General features: G+C 46.7%; 1 long non-coding RNA gene across 6 annotated transcripts; it reads left to right on the top strand.

Annotated features, from left to right (window-relative positions):
* Positions 1-1,677: 1,677 nt before the first annotated feature.
* Positions 1,678-19,360, top strand: LOC120235150. 6 transcript variants are annotated; one of them, XR_005529319.1, is made up of 8 exons: positions 1,678-1,832; positions 9,176-9,243; positions 11,404-11,548; positions 11,661-11,831; positions 11,979-12,257; positions 13,318-13,451; positions 15,422-15,516; positions 19,178-19,360. It is a non-coding gene; the product is annotated as an uncharacterized LOC120235150 (long non-coding RNA). The 6 variants fall into 6 exon arrangements; XR_005529323.1 differs by having other exon boundaries at positions 1,679-1,832; positions 11,979-12,121; XR_005529322.1 differs by lacking the exon at positions 13,318-13,451 and having other exon boundaries at positions 1,679-1,832.
* Positions 19,361-19,993: the final 633 nt, after the last annotated feature.

Genomic DNA, 19,993 nt, shown 5'->3' with positions numbered 1-19,993 from the left:
GGGGGGGGGGGGAGGAGGGCTGCCCTTTCGCGCCAACCCCCGGCCCCGGGCCCACCCCTTGGAATCAGTGGTGTGTTAGACAAACGCCTTTCCTTCTAGCCTAGAGGAGGTCGTGTCTGGCTTTAAAATCCGCAGCAACAGTGGGCAGAACGGTGACACGCTCCGAGCTTTTCCCCCCGCGGGGCCATGAACTCCAACGCCTGTCGCAACTCGTTGGGAGAGGTCAAGCCCTCCAGGCTCCAAGCACAGGGAGCTTGGTGAAATTTAAACGGGACATGACTCTCTTTGGGTACGGCCTGCTTTTACTAGAATTTTTGGTTTTGTTTTTCTCTTCTTGTTTCTAATAGCCGCTCTGCAAAAAAAAATAAAATAAAATAAGGCAGCTGCACGTCAGTGTTTGAATGCTAGAAACTGTTCTTTGAAGAATTCACACCTTAAAATTGCTTTCTGTGAGCCCAGAGGAAGAACTTATAAACCACCGTTATGTAATTTGAAACCATCAATAGTCCCTCTTTAAAGCTGTCTTTATTGTGGGAAGTCAAGGTAATGATTTTGTCGCTAATTTCATCCCAATGTACTGCGTCGCTTTTATAGCCTTTCAAAGGTAAGTGAAAGGCATCAATCTGGGACCCTTTTTGTGGCCGATTAACAGTTTAAACTGGTTTCCTAACCCTGTCACAACTATTGGGACGATAAACAGGATTTCTGGGGAGGCATTAGCAAGTCTGTAAATAGATCATTTTTTTAAAAACTCGGGCAATTTTGCGCTCCTCTGGCAAAAATAAAACATAGGTCCACAGGGTGGTGTGTGTGTGTGTGTGTGTGTGTGTGTGTGTGTTTCTCACCTCCAAGAAGAGGTAGTTACCAAGGACTTCTCAAGAGCTGTTTGTGTCCTGGTTATTATGATGATGATGATTATTGTCATAATCTTAGGAGAAAGTGAACAAGCTGAGGACACAGGGATGGAAATCAATGGCTTTTAGGCACTGCATGGACTCTACCTTATGGTTGGAAATGTCCTCCCTTTAATCATTGGCAAGGCTGGCTGTCGCTGCAAATCTTTTCTGACATAGCACCATCCAAACAGAACAATCCAATTTTTTTTGCAAGGGTTCTACGGAAGAAGATCCTTTATGTAGACACTGGTAACACAGCTGGCAGAGAAAGGAGGGACATGAAAGCAAACTAGACACGAGCCTAGGGTGGCCAGAACATCATCTTTTACCTGCCTCTGAACCACTGAAAAAGTTACTAATTTTTAAATTGAAGCAAAAAGGCAAACTGGATGCTTTGAGATCTTTTAAGTTGTTTTTTCTTTTTAATTAAATTTAGGCCCAGTCCTACTAGAAGTTGTTTTTAAATGTCGCTGATTTTCTCTGATGGAACCCTGACCTCTAACTCCTGGTCCGGGTCTGGACTGCCCTGGGGACTGCGCCCTTCCCCGGGGTCACCTGAGAGTTACCTTCACGTGCAGCCGCGGCCACTTTCTCCAAAGGGAGGGCGCAGCTATCCCCGTGCAAAGCCAGGGGGGAATTATAAGTAGGCGTGAAACTGTCAAGAGGCCCAGCCTGGCGCCCACCCCCACAAGGCACCGGGGAAGGCGACGTCCCCGGGCCCGGAGCGCCACCGAGATAGTGCTCTGCAGCCGTGGGCGGGAAAGCGTTGGCTGTTTTGTCTTCCCAGCCCCCTCCCGCGCGGGGTTCTGGGGTAAAGGGCCCGGGCCCGGGAGGAAAGGGCGAGAAGGCGCTTCTGGGCTCGCTGGCGTTGCAGCCTCTTCGGAGCCCTCGCCTCGCCCCTATTCCTCGCGGCCCGAGGCGGGGCCGGACGCGAAGGTGAGGTGTCCGGGAGGGCGGGGACCCCAGCCCCGGGCGGGGCCCCTGCACTCAGAGCCGTCGGCGCGCGGGCCGCCTCCCTCCCGGGCCCCACGTGCAGGGGGGCGCCTGGACCCCGAGAACGCGGCGACTCCGGGCAGGGGGCGCCTCCCCAGCCCCAAGGGAAGGACTGCCGCGACGGAGGGGGCGGGCGGGCCGGCAGGATTGCATTTTGAGCTCGGCTGCCCCCTGCCAGAGGCAGAACTCCGAGCCCGACGCAGACCCTCGCTCCGGCCCCGGGCCCTGCCCGGGTCCCCGAGGCTCTGGTGGCCCTGTCTCCTCCCCTCCTGCAAACGCCACCTCCAGTAAAAGGCGCTCACCCTACCCAGCTTGGCGAGCCCCCCGGCCGGCCCGGAGCCGCCCCAGCCGCCGCTCAGGGTCGCAGCCTGCGGATCCCCGGCCGAGAGAGGCGGGCGGAGAGAGCGCAGCGTCCCGCGGGTCGTGCCTTCCCCAGGCGACCGCACCGGCTGGGGCTGGGGGTGGGGTGGAGACGGCGGCAGGTGGCCGGGAGCGGGGACCCAGCTCCGCGGGCTGCCCTGGGCTCCGCAGCGACCTCCCGTAGAGCCCAGCCCGGGCCCTCCGGCCCAGGACGCGGCTCCCGGCCCGCCCTGCCTCCCCCTGCCCGTCGTCTGGCTGCGCTCTCCGCCTTCGGCTTTTCCTCTCCCTCCCAGGGTCTCCACCCCTGCTTGTCTCCCCAGCTCTGCTCTCCTTCGCTCGACTCCTTTCCTCCCCACCTCGTCCCCCGCCCCTACGCCTCTGCAGTTTTTTTTTTTTTTTTAATCGCAGAGAGTTCCAAAGAGACCCCATAAACCCAATAAACCAAAAATGTAAGCACTGCCCAGATCCGTGTACGTATCCTGTCGCTTCTAGAAGGCAAATTGACGCCGGGTGGATTTGGATGGGCTTCCTGGGAGAGGCCGGGAAGCTTTCAGATATTCTAAGTCAGGAGACAGCTGGCTGTGTTCTTGGCATCTCTGCAGCGGCTGAGGACTTCTTTCTTCATCCTGACATCCCCAGCCCAGGACGTTAGCCCATTGTGCAGATGGAGGACGTGGAGAAGGGAGGTAACCCCGACTATCATCAACTTAATTTTTCTCATGTGGTGGATTTCAGTCCTTTGAATACTCTACGTCCTGTTTCCTCTTCCTCTTACTTGATTTCTTGACATTTTCTTGGATGGTTTAAGTAACAGGAGGAAGATAAGGCGAAGATAACCCCATACCTTTCAATAGAGTGAAATAAATAGCAACCTGAAATTACAGCCACAGAACTATCACAAATGAAACTGTGTTTGTGAAAATCTGTAACCCTAGCTATGTAATTTGGAGCGCCTCATGAAAAAGGATATTGCACAGGTGAAAGTGATTTTACAATTGCTTCCATATTTTTAATATTTTTCAAAATTGTGGAGAGGGTTTTTCTTGAATACAAGGATGAATGTTTCAGCCTGGAAAGTTCGCGGTAGCCTTAGTCATTGGAGGGCAGCAGTTATCATAAATTGCCTTTAAAGTGTATATTAAAGTGATTGAAATTTGTTTCCTTTTAAAAAAAAAATGGTCTCTGAAGTTGAAAACTTCCCACCCGTACCGTATAGGCTTTTCAGAAACTTTAAAATAATTCCCATGAACTTTTTCTTACAGAAATTTCATGTTAAATGCAATGTTCCTAGGACTCTTTTAAAAATAGGAGTTGAAACACAGCCTTCAAAACTACCAATTTCCCTGCCAGATTCTTTAATCTGAGCATTCCCCTGGGTGCCTGGACCTTGCTTTTATTGAAGCAGATTTTCAGGAGGAAAAATGTGCATTCCTGGAGAACTCTGCTTTAGGGCAAGTCCTAAAGTGATGCAGGTTTGGACTTCCCACACCTATCAGGGTGCACAGGATTTGGGCTGTGGGATCAGTGTAATGCCCAGCAAATATTTTAGGTATGCTGACAAGTTGAAGGAGATGTAAAAACTCGTGGCCAGATTCATGTAAGATGAAGACAGAATTCAGTAATTGTTCCTCATTTTGCATGAAGCACTCAGATACTGCGGAAGAGGAGGCATTGAGATCTGAACTGCCCAAAGTGTCTCAGCACCTTCCTGTTTATTACTCGTCATCATCCCTTTTCCATAGCTCGTTCCGTTTGCCCAGCCCTGAGTACCTGGGGACTTACCGCTTACCGGAAAACTGTTTGCTTTACTTTTCCCCCATTATTTGTAACAACTTGAACCGAGTCGGCCTAATCCAAATTCTTATCCTTCTAACTTTGTTCGTTAGCGGCTAGATCACCGACTTCAAGTTTTTCTGTTCCTACATAATTTTTACTTCCCTCCCCCTTAACTTTATTCCTGGTCTTCAAACTAGTTCTTGCTTATTATGCTCCCCATTTATTCTCTTGACCAAAGGTTTCTAGGATGTAATTTACATTACTGACCAAATTTCCAAAGCACCTTCAATACTAACTGATGCCTTTCATCGCCCACTGGAGTATTTTTTCACCAAAGAGCTCTTATCAACCCAGAAAGGTGAAGGAGGAAGATGAGATAATCACATACAGGTAACTGAAGGCAGAAACATCTCATCATTGAGTTGTTGGGGTTTTTTTCCCCCTAATGAATGTCTTTAAATTAGAAATACCAGACTAATTACTGCAGTAATAATAATAATAATGATCAAATAAATTGCCACCCTCCACTGGGTATTCAGGTTCACTAAGCAACACTAAAACACACAGATAGTCGCCATGCAAAGCATCAAAAGACTGTGTTTGTGACTCTGAACACCTAGTTCCTATTACTAGCAATCTATCTGGCATCCTTCTTTGTAGAAAAACCTGATCTCATAGAGGAAAGGCAAAAGTTAGAGGGACGCCCCGACAGCTGATACGAAATAATTCTCTTGTTGAAATGCGTGAAGGGAACGTCACCATCATGAATTGGTATTTCCGTGTCCTGTGTCAGCCCCAAGGAGAGAGAATTTGGAACTGGAGGGAAATGGCAGTTATCAGGAAATGTAATGCTTGCCCGGAGAATTCTAAGCAAATCAATCACCTGTCCAGGCAGGAGTTTTTTGTTGTGGTGGTGGTGGTGTTTTTTTTTTTTTTTCAAATATCCATTTTCCATTTGTTTTACCCAATTCAAAAATTTTTCCCAAGAAGAAAATACGCTTGTAAAATGTCTCATTAACAGCAGAGATGAATTGGACCTCAACTTCTGAATGCCATGCAGCTTTAATGGAGATTGTAGAAGTTTGTGGAATGAAAGAATACTGCCAGCTTGTATTCGGACTGTTTTCCATCTGTGTGGTAGAGTTTGAGCTGTGTGTTCTACAAAAGCTTTGGTGGGTTGAAGGATGACTTTGGTCCTGAATTTACATTTATTTTTGTCTCAAACATGAAGCCATGTTTATTTTCCAAAATTTCACATTTTAAATACTTTCTACTTGCATTTTTCTTGCCTTTAAATTGTTATCTGATTTAATTCTGTTTTGAGGGACACATTAGAGAGTCTCTACATTTAGTGTTATTTTACAAGGGGGAAAAATTGGAAGGTACTGATTTCTGTGTCAAATGAATGGATCCCTGGTGTCATTCTTCAGGCAGCCCGATTAATACTTACAAAATAAAGGTTTTCTCTTCAACGGATGTGGAACTTTACCCATACAAAGTACGTCGGTGTGATCAGCAGTCCTAAAATGAGTAGAGGTGAGGCGAGATCTCAGCTGGTCCTGAAGCATGATGCAGTGATTGTGTTTTTATGGAAAGCCTGTTTTGTCCAGCGGCTGGTGAATTTCAAAATGGTCCCCAACGCCTATCTCTGAGGCGAGGGGCTCAGCCACACTAGTTCAGTTAGCCTCTGTACCCCGCCCCCCACCCAGCAACATTCCAGCCCCGAGCACCTCCAAATGCAAGACTTTTACAACCGAATGGAAGCCGCTGGGAGGGGCTCGCCTGCTGGATCAACAGTTTTTACTTTAAAAAGAAGGTAGCAGTTCAGCCCCGTGTTTGTTTTTGCTGAGCACCTCGGTTTTGCCTCCGCATTTCCCCACCAGCAGGAGACCATTACCCAGGACAATGTTCTATTCCATTGTCGTTATCTCCCACGGAACTAAAACAATGCTCTGTTTGGCCTCCTAGGCGAGGGGGATTTGTTCTGCTCTTCCTTAAGCAGAGTTTCCGACTGAGTTTCTGACCCAGTCACTTGATATCCAGCAGGGATACCTGGTGACAATATTTTTTTAAATCTGCTAGCTTGTGTTTTGTAATTTCATTCTCTGCGAAGTAGCCCAGAAACTCGATTCTCAATCAGGAAGAATCACACCGTGGCTAGGGGAAGAGGGTTTGCTAGAGCCGCATGAGTCCTATAATTTAGATCAGCTAGACAGGATTTATTTATAGTTGTCTTATTTTTTTGCTTTGTATTATTGAATAGCAAACCCTAACAGGTTTGTAATATCGTATTGTTGATTATCAAACCCTAAAAGCTTAGAAACCATAAGATCTGAGTTATTTTCCATTGGGCCAACGTGTTTCCTTTCTGTTTCCTCTCTTGAAAAGACATAAATAAATTTTATATGCATACATATAATACATATAATATTACAACATAGCCAGATTTCTAACATTCCTATGACACATGTTGATGAACATTAACTCTGGAGCTATTTTGTCAGACTTGAGATCCTCTGTAACAGCGGAAAAAGCCCACAGAATAGGAAAAAACCTGATTTGCTATACGCATCTGTCTTTATACATATTTACACAGGCTCTATCCCTAAGTGCGTTTCCCCTGGAAAAATGTTATGTAGCTGAACGCAGGTCTAGTGGCAGAAAAACGCATTTGTCCTGGAGCTAAAGAATCACTAGGGCCCTTAGGACTGTTTTTGCCCTTGAACTTGGGGCTGGCTAATTGTCAGTATCCCTCCGGTACTTGCAATTGCTTCATTGCTCAGGTTTAGCTAGGAGTAACCTGGGAAGCACAAACGTAACAGCTGCTTATAATAAAAGTGTAATTGGCCAAGATGGGCTACCTGAGGAGATTAAGCCTCCTGCTAATGAGGCCAAGGTCGTATGCTGATTTGCTTGGCTTTGAGATGGTAATAAAATAGTCCTTGTCTTCCCGCAGTCCCAGTGGCTGGGTCTGGGGCAAACCTACCTTCACAAGGCTGGTAGAGAAATAGTTCAGAGCCCAAGTCTTACTGGGGAACAGGAGAGCCATTGTAGGAGATGACATGGAAATCCAGTTAAGAATCAAGGGGCTGGAGGGGTGCCTGGGTGGCTCAGTTGGTTAATCGTCCGACTTCGGCTCAGGTCATGATCTCACGGTCTGTGGGTTCGAGCCCTGCATTGGGCTCTGTGCTGACAGCTCAGAGCCTGGAGCCTGCTTCAGATTCTGTGTCTCCCTCTCTCTCTGGGCCTCCCCCGCTCATGCTTTGTCTCCCTCTGTCTCAAAAATAAATAAAAACTATTTTAAAAAAAAGAATCAAGGGGCTGGAGGCAGGCAGATCTGTGTTTGAATACTGACTCCCCCATTTGCTCTGTCGGTGACTCTGAGAAAGTTACTAACCACTCGGAACTTCTGTTGCCTTAGCTCTAAAAATAGAGGAAATAAAAGTAATAGCGCCCTATTATTTGTTAGCTTAAATGACAAGAGGCATGTCATTGCTCCGCGCTAGTGATCATATTCAGGGACCAGCACTGCCCATCTAAGACCCAACCCTGTGGTTCTTCCCAGTCTTGCCCCTGTCGTTGGGAGGAATGGCCACTCCGTGGATATTGCAGTCACATGTTCTACTCCTAGATCACAGGGGGCTTGTTGTCATGGACAAGTGGAAGCGTCATTTATTTTGCTCTTCAAACATCAGGGTTTGGGCTTATAAGAGCCAAATTGTGCCTGATCAATCACACTCTTTCCTGATTACTCCGCTGGGCACTATTTGTGCTATTCCTCTCCTTGGATCCAACGCCTGCGTCCCTTGCCTGTGTTTGTGGCTTTAGAAACCTCCCCACCATGTGGGCCTGCTTTCCCTTCATCACTGTTTCCTTGACTGAAGCCTGAACCCTGTAACCACACCACACTGGTCACAAGTTCAGGGGACAGATCCCTGCTCTCCACAACTTGGTCTAGTTATGGTTACAAATGTGCATGAAAAGAGAACCAGCATTAGAAAGCAAGGCATGAACTGTGTTGCAAATGTGGTCAAGGAGGGCCTGGGTGGCTCAGTCCATTAAGCGTCTGACTTCAGCTCGGGTCATGATCTCACAGCTCACAGTTTGAGCCCCGCATCAGGCTCTGTGCTGACAGCTCAGAGCCTGGAGCCTGCTTTGGATTCTATGTCTCCCTCTCTCTCTGCACCTCCCCCACTCGCTCTCTGTCTCTGTCTTTCTCAAAAATAAATTTAGAAAAAGAAAAGAAAATGTGGTCAAGGATGTGCTGTGGCATATCCCACTGTGAACCACACTTTGCTCCTCCGAAAAGCTGGAGGGCACCGACCCCGGTCAGCTCCTCTCCTAGGATGTCAGTGGAAAACAGATGAGGTAGCCTCCTATGGAAGCTTCCTGTCACCTGCAAATCAACAGTACAAAAACCAAAGTGAGAGGCATTATGAAATCATAAGATGCAGGAAAACAACCCAATCATTACTAACCCTTGAAAGGTGACTAGAGATGACAGATGCCAAATTCAATGGCTTGGAGTCTGGTTCCATCCGAGGTGAGGGAGGAGGGGGGAGTGCAATGGGAACAGGCGTACCAAGGGCCTTCCGTTATGTTGCTGTGCTCTGTCTCATGTTGAGGAATGGTCATCATGTCCTTTTCATAAATTTTGGTATACGCGTGTGCGCGCGCGCACACACACACACACACAACTTTAGTTGTTGGTCTTAAAAGTTTTATCTTACAGATGAGAAAACTGAGGCCCCGGAGGAGGAAATGCTTGCCTAGAATCAGCCTCTTAGTCACCAGACTAGTGCTATGTCTGAATTGTTTCCCTCGCGACCCCTCCATCTGTATTTTCTCTGTCCTCTGTAAATCTTAGCAACATTCTTGATTTCTCTCTCTCCCTCACCCCCAAGCTCAATCCAACAGCAGGTCCTGCCAGTCGGACCGTCTTACGATGTCCTGAGTCTACCCATTTCTCCTCGTTGCCACCGCCTGCGTGTCGGTTCCCCAGCAGCCCTCCACTGATGGTGGGTCACGAAAGTGGAGAGTTGCGTGGCCATGGTGCCAGGGTTCCTGGTTGGGTCCCCACTGAGAGAGCACCGCATGCATTCACGTGGAAACCAGAATTACCTGCCACCCTTGTTATGCATACTTCACAGGGCACTCGTGTGGATAAACGTGAAGACACTCGGAGACTATGAAGCGTGGTCCGCATCTGCATGTGTAGGTAGGGAAGGGTGCATCCCTGCTTCTGCAGTTAGACATGACAGGCATGGCCCTCAGTGCTGTCTCTGATTCTCCGATGGGACACCTCACTTTCTGGGCTGTGACAGGTGATCATGGGGCTGCCTTATCCTCCTTGCTAGATGGAAACCCCTCCATGGTAGAAGCCCAGTCTGAGTCATCCGTACATATCCCTCAGAGCCCGGGCCCGGGGGGACAGAGCATGTGCTCAGCTGAGTAGGTGGTGAGTGAACCTTTATACAAAATAAGCCCGTGCTATTGCTGCTGGTGTTTCCATTCCACCTGTGCGCCTTTTCCTCCTATCCCCATGGACGGAAGGCACCCCTTTCTCTGGGACGCCCGTCCTTCAATGCCCGGCCGAGCCCCATATCTGCAGAGAAGTCGTGCTCTACACCAGCTCTCCTCACTCAGCCCTTCCTTCCTTCCCCACGTGCAGCCTGGGCCACAGAGCTCAGCCTTCAGGGAGGTCTTGACCCATTTGACACCTTAATGGGAGGTTGGAGGTGCCCTGGGCTGGGACCACCAGGTCCGGGAGCCTCCTCCTGCAACACGGGAGGCCCTCAGCTCCCCGGGGTGGGTGCCAGCACGTTACCTGGCCGGTAGCTGCTCAGTGAACAAATGAAGAGCTTCCTCATTGGGGTCCCTGCTTGCACCCTTACCCTCCTAGAGTTCTTCTTTACACCACTAAAGGGGTCTTTTGAAAGCATAAATCAGAATGCAAACCTTCACATGGCTTCCCATTGCTCTTAGACTAAATACGAAACTCCTTCCCACAACCTAGGAAGCGGTCTATGACCTGGCCCCATCCTCCCATCCCAAACCCCTCTCCTCCTCTCTCCCTGACTCAGCCAGGCCAGCCTCCCTTCTGCTCCTCTAACACACATTTCTACATATTTCTGCCTCAGGACTTTTGCACTTATCTTTCCTCTGCCTGGGAAACTCTTCCCCCGGTTCCACATTTGCTTGGCCCAAGGAGCCCAATAGCACACTCTATCACTATCGCCTCAACACTTACCCACTGTCCGAAGTGATCCGATTGCTTAATGACGTGGCGTGTCCCTCGTTTAGCGTCCCTTTCTCCCCCTAGATGATGGGAGCTTACAGTCTAAGAAGCAAGGCCTGTGTTTGACTTTTGCACTGCTGTGTCTCCAGACACTTAACACCTGGCAATTAATAGGTGCTCAGTAAATCAATGAGCGGGGGGAAAAAAAAGTCATATCACACTGTTATGGACTGAACTGTATCCCAATCCCCTGCTCAAATTCATATCTCAAAGCCCCAAATGTGGCTGTAGTTAGAGAGATCATTCAGATTAAATGACAAGAAAAGAGTGAGGCCCTGATGGGATTAGGATTCTTATAATTAGGATTATAGGAAGAGGAAGAGACATAAGAGCTTTCTCTGTTTCCTCAAAAGCATGGAGGAAGGGCCGCATGAGGACCTAGGGGAAAGCGGCTGTCTACAAGCCGAGAAGTAGAGTCTTGCCCAAAACCAACCTTTATGGTACTTTGGCCTTAGCCTTCTGTCCTCCAGAACTGTGAGAGAATACATTTCTGTTAAGCCCCCCAGCCTGCCGCATTTTGTTACGGCCACCCTAGCAGGCTAATGCGTACACCATCACTAAGTAGTTGGCTGGCCTTGGACAAATCCATGTGCTTTGGTTTCCTCATCTGTGAAAGGAGGCTAATAATAGCGCCTGTTTCATAGAGTTCCAGTGAAGATTTAAAGCAATTAATCCATGCAAGGCGCTTAGGGTACTCTATTAGGGTTCGCTATTTGTATTACCAATAGCAGGTTCAGTTAACTCAGAGAGGAACAGCAGTGATGCCAAATGTCAGAACTCCTGGGTAGGGTATGAAAGAAAAATGGCACCTGGGGAAAGAGATGGCTTGGGGAGGCCCTAGACAAATGCAGGTGCAAGGAAGCAGGGAAAGAAGAGGAGATCTCTTGGAGAGACAGGCTGGGAGGAGGGACTATGAGATGTGTTCAAGTGGTAAGAACAGGGTAGTCTGGCTTGGGCAGAGTCCGGACAGGAGAGAGCCCATTTTTATTTGCACGGCACACTGGTGTTTTAAAGCGAGGGAGAGGTCGGCAGACATTCTGAGCAGGTTTCTTATGCTGATTTCATCCCCTCTACCAACAGCCATCATGTCTCTCCCTCCTGGGCACCACGCTCTTTCTCTGTCCATCGGCACATTCTGCTTCTCCTGTTCTCCAAGCACCCACTGGAAGAAATGGCCTGGGAAGTGGGGTGTCTGTCCGATTTTTAGCCCCTATGCTATATCATCGTAAGTCTGCTATTCCATCCCTCTCTCCCTTTGTGGTATGCAAAGATTTGTTCTATAAAGATTTCATGTGTGGGTTTTTTTTTTTTTTTGGTTTTGTTTTGTTTTTTGTTAGTTTGTTTTAGGTAGACTTCACGCCCAGCACGAAACCCAATGAGGGGCTTGAACTCATGACCCCGAGATCAAGACCTGAGCTGAGATCAAGAGGAGTAGACGCTTAACCGACTAAGCCACCTGGGTACCCCTGCAAAGAAGATTTTAACTAGAATGGTCAATTCGCTATCAAGTAAGTTGTTCTGTGTAGACAGCCAGAATCATTTTTTGTTTGGTTTTCTTGTTTTCAATTCTCCTTTCCCACAAAACTGAAGCAGGTTGGGGTCTGAGCCCTCCCATCACTTATTGTCTTTATCTTTCTTCTTTGCTCTTCTCCTAGAGCTGAAGAACTGGCCTTAGGATCCATGGACATTTCTCATGCTCTCTCGCTGCTTCCTGTCTGGTGGGGTAAACACCAGTCTCCAGTCTCTGCCCCAGACTCTCCGGGTGCAAAGAGAGAACGGCAACCATGGAGCAGAGAAGGTGGGCTGGTCTCCTGACTCTGTTTCTGCTTCCTAGAGCCTCGCCGCTCTGGGCTCCCTGAACCTCGCCTGTAAAATAGCACCGTCTTGGGGAAGATTGACATGAAGCGCTCGCCCACCCATAAAGTGTTCGTTGGGTGAGTGTGATGTTCTCACCGTTTCAGCACTTGACTATTCTGTTCTCTCACGTTCCCCAGCCTCATGGTGCCTGGATCTCCAAACTGACAAAAGAAGAAGGGGTGGGGCTTGGTTGGGTTCAGGGCCCTTCTCACCACATAGAGTGTCCTTCACCTGACTCGGGGTTCGAACTACTCCATTGATGGCACAACCTTGATGGGCAGTTTGGTGTGAGATGTTCTTCGGGAACAGCAAGTGGTGACACCCTGAGACCCATCCCGGGGCTCCCCAGTTTTGTTAGGTCCTCAGAGAAATGGCAGCCCACACCCTCAGCTTCCCGTGCAGCCCAATGTAACAGACAACTGCTCCCTACATCCTCACCATCTTTGGTGCCTCAAGGACCAGGCAGGCAGTGGGAATGGGGAGGGGGCCACCCCGGTGGGGAGCTAGAGAGCACAGGCACCTTCCAGGAGGGCAGACACTTCTCATCTCCAGCTGATTGCTGTGGTGGAAAAAATTAGTCTGGTACAATGAGGTTGTCTAATGTGTTAAGAGAGATTTGGAGTTCAAGTGTTTAGGTATAATCCCCTTATTTTTTAAAACATTGAAAACTAACTCAAATATTAAAAAAAAAAAATTACAATGTGGACCACACAAAACATGAAACCACAGACTAGAATTTGGCTCCAGTTTTCAGCCTTTGCTCCGACTACCTTGTCATATGGATAGGCATTCAGCCTAGCCATTCTCTGTGACTTACCTGTGTTTTCTTTGGGGCCTTGTCCAAATACCCAGCAGCACTCATGTAATTTGGGCAGCCTGATGACTCTGCCATAAAGCAAGTAGTCTCAACCTAAGGACCCACCGCCCCTAGGGCCTGCCGTGTGTGACCACAGACTCCGAGAATGTTAGGGCTAGGACCCCAGAGGATCACTGGTCCTGTCCTGCAGAAAAGAAAGTGAAGGTCAGATGGACTAAGCTCTTGTCTGGGGTCACTCATCTTCTTCTTAGTCACCCAGCTGGAGCAATAAATAGTACAGTCTCCCAAACCCTGGTCCTGTTTCCTTTCTCTTTTACTAGAACTCCTACTTCCAGCTATACATGATGCTTTTTGCTTCAATGCCAAATACATCCTCCCAAGAAGGGGTCTCAAATCTGTGAATATTTTGAAATGCGTATGTACTGAGCAGGAGCACCAAATATTTGAGCATCTGGTAGGTGGAGGGCACGGGCGGTGGGGGGGGGGGGGGTTCTGCTCCCTGCACCTCTTTCTGAGGCCCCTTCTGTAGAGACGGTGGACAGAGATTGGTTGATCCAGGATGCAGGCTCCTCCTCCTATCTATCCAGGGTTCAGACAAGCCCCACACAGAAGAATCTTAAGGAGAGGGGACCACACCAGCCACAGGCACCCAGGCTGTTCGCAGGAGGATGCTTTATGGTGTCTGCTACTTGGTCTCCCTTTGGGGCTGTCAAGGTAGTGACATGATGTTGCCATAAACAACTTCTGAGGCTCCTTAATGCCACCTCCAAACTTCAATATCTAATCCCTCCCAAAGCTATTTACAGTTCTGTGTACTCCTCTTCATGAACGTTATATCTTCATTTTATTAGCTTTTTCAGATAATTCAAACAGATTGCAGAGGCTCAATTTTCCCTTCCAGAAGTCATGCTGGTTTAATTAGTTAATGTTTGTAAAGCGCTTCTGAAGAGGGAAAGCGCTGTGGAAATACTAAGTAGTAGTATTAGGAGTTTCTCAACACACTTTATAACCTCCCTCCTGCGTAAATGCCATCCTTTGATCATGTGGGGTGCATGTGAGTTCTGACTCCTGCTTCACTTCACGGAGAGCGTTTCAGCCTGCCTTTTGGGTCGCATTGGGCCCCAACACAGTTACAGCCCACTGGTGTCCCTGGGGCCACAGTTCTTCTTCTGTTGTAGCCGAGAGTCTTGGAAAAAACCAAGAACAAATGTTTCTCACAAACAGCTCACGGTCTTTGGATTTCCTTTCTTCCTTTTGCAAATGTTAATGAGCGCCCAGCGTGTACTAGGCATTCCCTTCCCCTTGGCCCCCTTGATTTGCCTGGGCTAATGGTTTCCCTGAGGGACCTTAGTTGAATCATTTCACCTTTCCATATTCTTTGACTCCTTTGCCGGTGTTGCAATAGATCGAACACAAAATATCTGGGGATAAAAATATGCCCATGCTCTGTCTGTCTTCCTGTGTGAAACAGCTCATTTGGCCACCTTTTAGTGGTGAATAAAGAGAAGTCTATGTGGTTTCCACTGTTTCCACTTAGGAATAGGTTTTGCCTTTTAAAATTACAGTGACGTCTCCCTGATTATAAAGGAATAAAGTGTGACACATGAAATTTTCCTAAGTTTATTGTACATTAAAATGTTTCTCAAAGGTTTCATATGCTTCTCTGCCTTCTCAAACAAAAATGCAATTTAACCTTTGAGGGCCATTTCCCTGAATACCCAATGTACATTGCATTCGGTGGCTTTCATGCCTTCAAGAACACATGAGGCCATAGTCACTTGTGTCTAAGCAAAGTCACCCCAGGTTGTGATATTGTTTGACTCACTTGGTTTGTTTGCTCTCTCTCTGTCTCCAAGATTCCTGCCTCAGGCAGTACCTTACTTTCCCATCTGATTCCTCTAACCTTATGCAAGCTAGGAAATGGGAGCATTAGGCTCGTTAGAATTGGGCATAACATAAGAGTAAATAGGCTTTAAATGAGTGACTAAGAAGGTCACCTATGAGCAAAAAACCCAGTTGTAATTTACAAACCCTGTGACATATCATCTTAACTGCTCAATGTCCTTGTCTTCATCTCTTTTCAGTATGGCTCTCTTCTGGGGTTCACAGGATGAGTGACTTCTGGGCCGATGTTCCTGCATATTGAAACAAAAACACTTTCTGGTTTTGATACAAAGAGTTCTTAAAGACCTACACAGAGGAGGTGTCCCCTGCTTATTGAAGAAATGGCTCCAGCAGCTTTTCAGGCAATAAGGAACTTCAGGAAATGATAGGTTTATGGTAGGCTTGAAGATACTTTGAAACACAAATGTATTCCTGTTAGAAAAATACACACTTATAAGCCAGTTTTCCTGGAAAACCTCAAAGTTCTCTGTGACCCAGAAAATGTTGTAATGAAAGCAAGCTTTCTTTTCCTTCTCTCAGAATGCCCCACCTGGAGAATTTCAGAGCCAAGCCACCACCTGTCGTCATTTTCTATTCACCACCCTAAGTGTTCATGTTCCTCCGATTTCCTAACGGTGAGAGCAGAACATGTTCATTTACATCTTTTTTTTTTTTTAATGTATAAAAAGAGAAAGAAATTCAGCACTCTGTACCCATATCCCAGTGAGGCAGCCTGATTTGATTTTCCAAAAGTGAGATCTTGGCAATGACCACCTTTGTTACATTACCGGCTCTAACGCTTTTATTCTCTAGGGTCGTAAGTGTGACATGCTATCTCTTTGATGCATGCGGCCTCCCCCGTGTAATGTCTAAATAGAGAAAGAAGAGAAATGAACATATGAGATATTGTTTAGAATTTGGTTATTTCAGGAGAGCCTGGGTGGCTCAGTTGGTTAAGCTCAGGTCATGATCTCATGGTTTGTGGGTTCAAGCCCCACGTTGGGCTCTGTGCTGACAATGCAAAGCCTGCTCAGGATTCTTTCTCTCCCTCTCGCTCTGCTCCTTTCAACTCACTCTAGCTCTCTCAAAATAAATAAATAAACTTAAAAAAAAGAATTTGGCTATTTCATAGGAAGCATTATCTAATTCCTTGGTCAAGAGCATGGATTTGGACACAGAATGGTCCGGGTTTGAATCCAAGCTATACCACCTCCTAGCTGTGAGACCACAGACAAGTTGCTGAGACTCTCTGAGTCTCGGTTTCTCATCCTTAATATGAGTGTTTCAGTTACTTATTGCACCCAAAGCTTAGTAGCTGAAAACCACAACGATATATTTTTTTCAAGATTCTGCCATTCGAACAGGATTGACAATGGATGCCTCATCTCCGCTTCACATATTGTCAGGATCCCTTATAAAGTTGCATTCAGCTGGAAGTTCCGCTGGGCTGGAACGTCTAAGATGGCCTCACTCACATGACTGGAAGTTGGTGCTACCAGCTGGGGCACTCAGTTTTCTACATGGATTTTCTGCCTCTGGCGGGCTAGACTCGTTTCCATGGAGCGTGGCAGCTGGGTTCCAAGAAAGCAAGAACAGAAGCTGCCAGAGCTCTTTAAGACCTAGTGCCAGGGGGACCTGGGTGGCTTAATTGGTTAAGCATCTGACTCTTGATTTTGGCTCAAGTCATGATCTCACAGTTCGTGAGATCAAGCCCTGCATCGGCTCCGTGCTGATGGTGCAGAACCTGCTTGGGAGTCTCTCTCTCCTTCTCTTGATTGAAGAAATGGCAAACAATTTATGGCTATTTGTAATCCAATGCAATGGGTACACACAGGGTTGTTATGAACATTAAATGAGATAATAGGAGTGGGTAAGTCCTTAATAAATAGCTGCTTATTACTGTTATATGGTACTGAATCAAAATGATGCCAACCTATTGTGATTGTATTAGATGATTTGCCATCCACTATCTGGATCTTCCAATTACTTTGGCTGGCTCTTGGTTCCTTCTTGCTATCTGTGATTCTACCTAACACAGTGCTAGCCCCATGGAAGGTGCTGGAAGAAAGACACTAGTTAAATATTTATTGAGGGTTCATTAGATGTCAGGCACTGTTCTAAGTAAGCACTTTGCTTCTGTTACATAGTAACCCCACAGATACTAGGGCTAACCTTATTCTGAAGAGTAGGCTATTGAGTCACAGAGAAGCAAAGCAACCACCCTAACGTCACATACCTATTAACCCGTAGAGCTGAGCCTGGCTTACCCCAGAATCCTGTTTGCTTCTTACATCACTCTAAGCTCCCTTCCTACTCAAATATTCTATGTTTCTTCTATGTACAAAGCATATAAAGGAATTGAAGGAACTTAGTTTCTTGGTACAGAATGAAAAGTTGAGAGGTAGAGTCCGGTGGGATTGTTTGCTGGAAATGTAGTCAGAATAATTCAGAGCGTATCTCTCTGTACATTGGCTAATACTCTATTTTTAGTTAAAAAGGGAAAGAAATACTTAGATGGATAGTTACATTTCCACTTTGGATATTCAGCATCAGTTCCTTTCCCCACCCCCATTTTTTAGCTTTTTATTTAAATTCCAGTTAGTTGGGGCAACTGGCTGGCTCACTTGGAAAAGCGTGTGATTCTGGATCTTGGGGTCATGAGTTTGAGCCCCACATGGTGTGTAGAGATTACTTAAATAAATAAAAGTTAAAAAAAAAAAAAAAACCAGGGGATCCTGGAAGGCTCAGTTGGTTAAGTATCTGACTCTTGATTTTGGCTCAGGTCATGATCTCATGGTTCATGGGCTCAAGCCTCAATTTGGGCTCTGCACTGGCAATGCGGAATGTGCTTCGGATTCTCCCTTTCACCCTCTCTCTCTGCCCCTCCCTACCTTGTGTGCATGTGAATACTCTGTCTCTCTCACTCTATCTTTCTCTCTCAAAGTAAATAAATTAATTTTAAAAACTTAAAAATAAAATAAATATAAATTCCAGTTAACATGTAGTGTACTATTAGTTTCAGGTGAACAATATAGTGATTTCATACTTCCATACAACACCTGCTGCTCGTCACAGCAAATGCCCTCTTTAAGCCCCATCACTTATTTAACTCATCCCCCACCCACCTCCCCTCTGGTAACCATCAGTTTGTTTTCTACAATCAAGAGTCTGCTTTTGGTTTGCTTCTCTCTCTCTCTCTCTTTCTCTCTCTCTCATCCCTTTGTTTTGTTTCTTAAATTCTACACGAGTTAAATCATATGGTATTTGTCTTACTCTGACTTACCTCAATTAGCACTATAGTCTCTAGCACCATCCACATCATTGCAAATGGCAAGATTTCATTCTTTCTGGTGGCTCAGTAATATTCCATTGTATACATGTACCGCATCTTCTTTATCCATTCCTCAGTCGATGGACACTTGGGCTGCTTCTATAGTTTGGCTATAATAGATAATGATGCTTTATACAACAGGGTGCATGTATCCCTTTGATACTTTATATTACTATAAACTAGTAATTTATTTACTAGTACTTTTGTATTCTTTGGGTAAATATCCAGTAGTGCGATTGCTGGATCATAGGGTGGTTCTATTTTTAACTTTTGGAGGAACTTCCAAACTGTTCTCCAGAGTGGCTGCACCAGGTTTCGGCATCAGCTCTTAATTAATTTGCTTCTCCAGTGCCTTAACCTCCTTCTATGAAATGGGGATGGCGGCAATTAGATAAAATGGAATTCATCAGCACATGCGACTTTGGCCGGGATGAAAATATCTGCATAAATGCTAGGTATTCTTGTTTTTAATTAGTCATTATTATCAGGTGCTCTGATTCATTGTCAGGGAAACTTAATTTCGGGTTGTATCATCTCCTCTGATGCAGTTCCTTTTAAAATGATGTCTCAGACATTAAGTTATGCTGTCCCAAACCACTCATAATCTCAGAGGAGCTCAGATTTTCTGCCAGCATATTTTCTCCTCCTACATCTTCCTGAAATAAAAAAAAAAATGAAAGTAGGGAAGGAAAGCACTGTGTATGTACCATCTCTGATCCTACTTTCAGATGGGGTGACGGGGCGAAGGCAGGGCGTGTGAAAAGCACCCTCAAGGCTCTGATTGTGATTTAGTTCATTTATCGGGCATCATTTCACCCAATCCCAGAGAGAGCGTTCATCTTGTTCAGGTTCTGGGAAGACTGGGTGCTGGTGGGAGTGTAGCTTTGTCAGGAGACCATGACTGTCGCACAGATGCCCCCACTAACTAGTTGTCTAATCCTTAACAAGTTGCTTTGTCTTTCCAGGCTCATTTTCCTCATCTGTCAAGTCAAATGAAGGTTATGGAATAGATGATCTCTAAAAACCCCTTCCAGCTCTACAGTTCTATTCTGGGTCTGTCTGCACCTGCAGACAGTGACGTGGGGGGAGGAAGGGCACCGGAGGGTGGAGGCAAATGTAGTCATGAGAATAAACCACATTTACCTGGAGCAGCCCTGTGTCCTCATTGGGCTGTGGAGTGGAGGCTTGTCGCACATTGTCCAAATAATTGATTGAGTTCTCTCTCCTTTCTCTCCCAGTGGACACACAGCTTTAGTTGCTGGGAGTAACAGCTGCTTCTCTGAAATTTCCATCCCAGGGCTTTCCGTCCTCCACTGTGTCCTCGCGGAAACTTGTCATGGTTTTTCTGGATGGATGCCCACAGAATTTTAATCCAGTCACACACACACACACACACACACACACACACACACAATGTACTATGCATAACAATAAGCAAAACCAGGTTATGGGTTGAGTGTTTCTTTATTGAATTTGGTTACTTCAAGGGCTCAGAGCGTAGAGAGGCATCGCTTGTGCCATCAACCCCTAGCCACGAGAAGCCAGGGCCCATGAGTTCTCTTGGTAAAGGGTTTGCACGTGAAGCTGTAGGGAAGCGGCCCTATATCTTCTTCAGCTGCCATCCAGGATCCAGCCCTGGTCCTGACACGTCTAAGCTCTTGGTAAATGGTTGCTTAATTAAACTAGGCGTGTTCCCATAATATCCCAAGTTCTTCCCCTCTCCAATAAACATGTGCATTTCCAGTAAGTGGGGAGGAAAAGACATCCCAGCTCTCATGAAA

This window comes from Hyaena hyaena, unplaced genomic scaffold (genome assembly GCF_003009895.1).
Source record: "Hyaena hyaena isolate Hyena2069 unplaced genomic scaffold, ASM300989v1 scaffold_124, whole genome shotgun sequence".
Lineage (NCBI taxonomy): Eukaryota > Metazoa > Chordata > Mammalia > Carnivora > Hyaenidae > Hyaena > Hyaena hyaena.
Note: the sequence above shows the minus strand (reverse complement) of the source record. Positions and strands in the feature narration are given on the sequence as shown.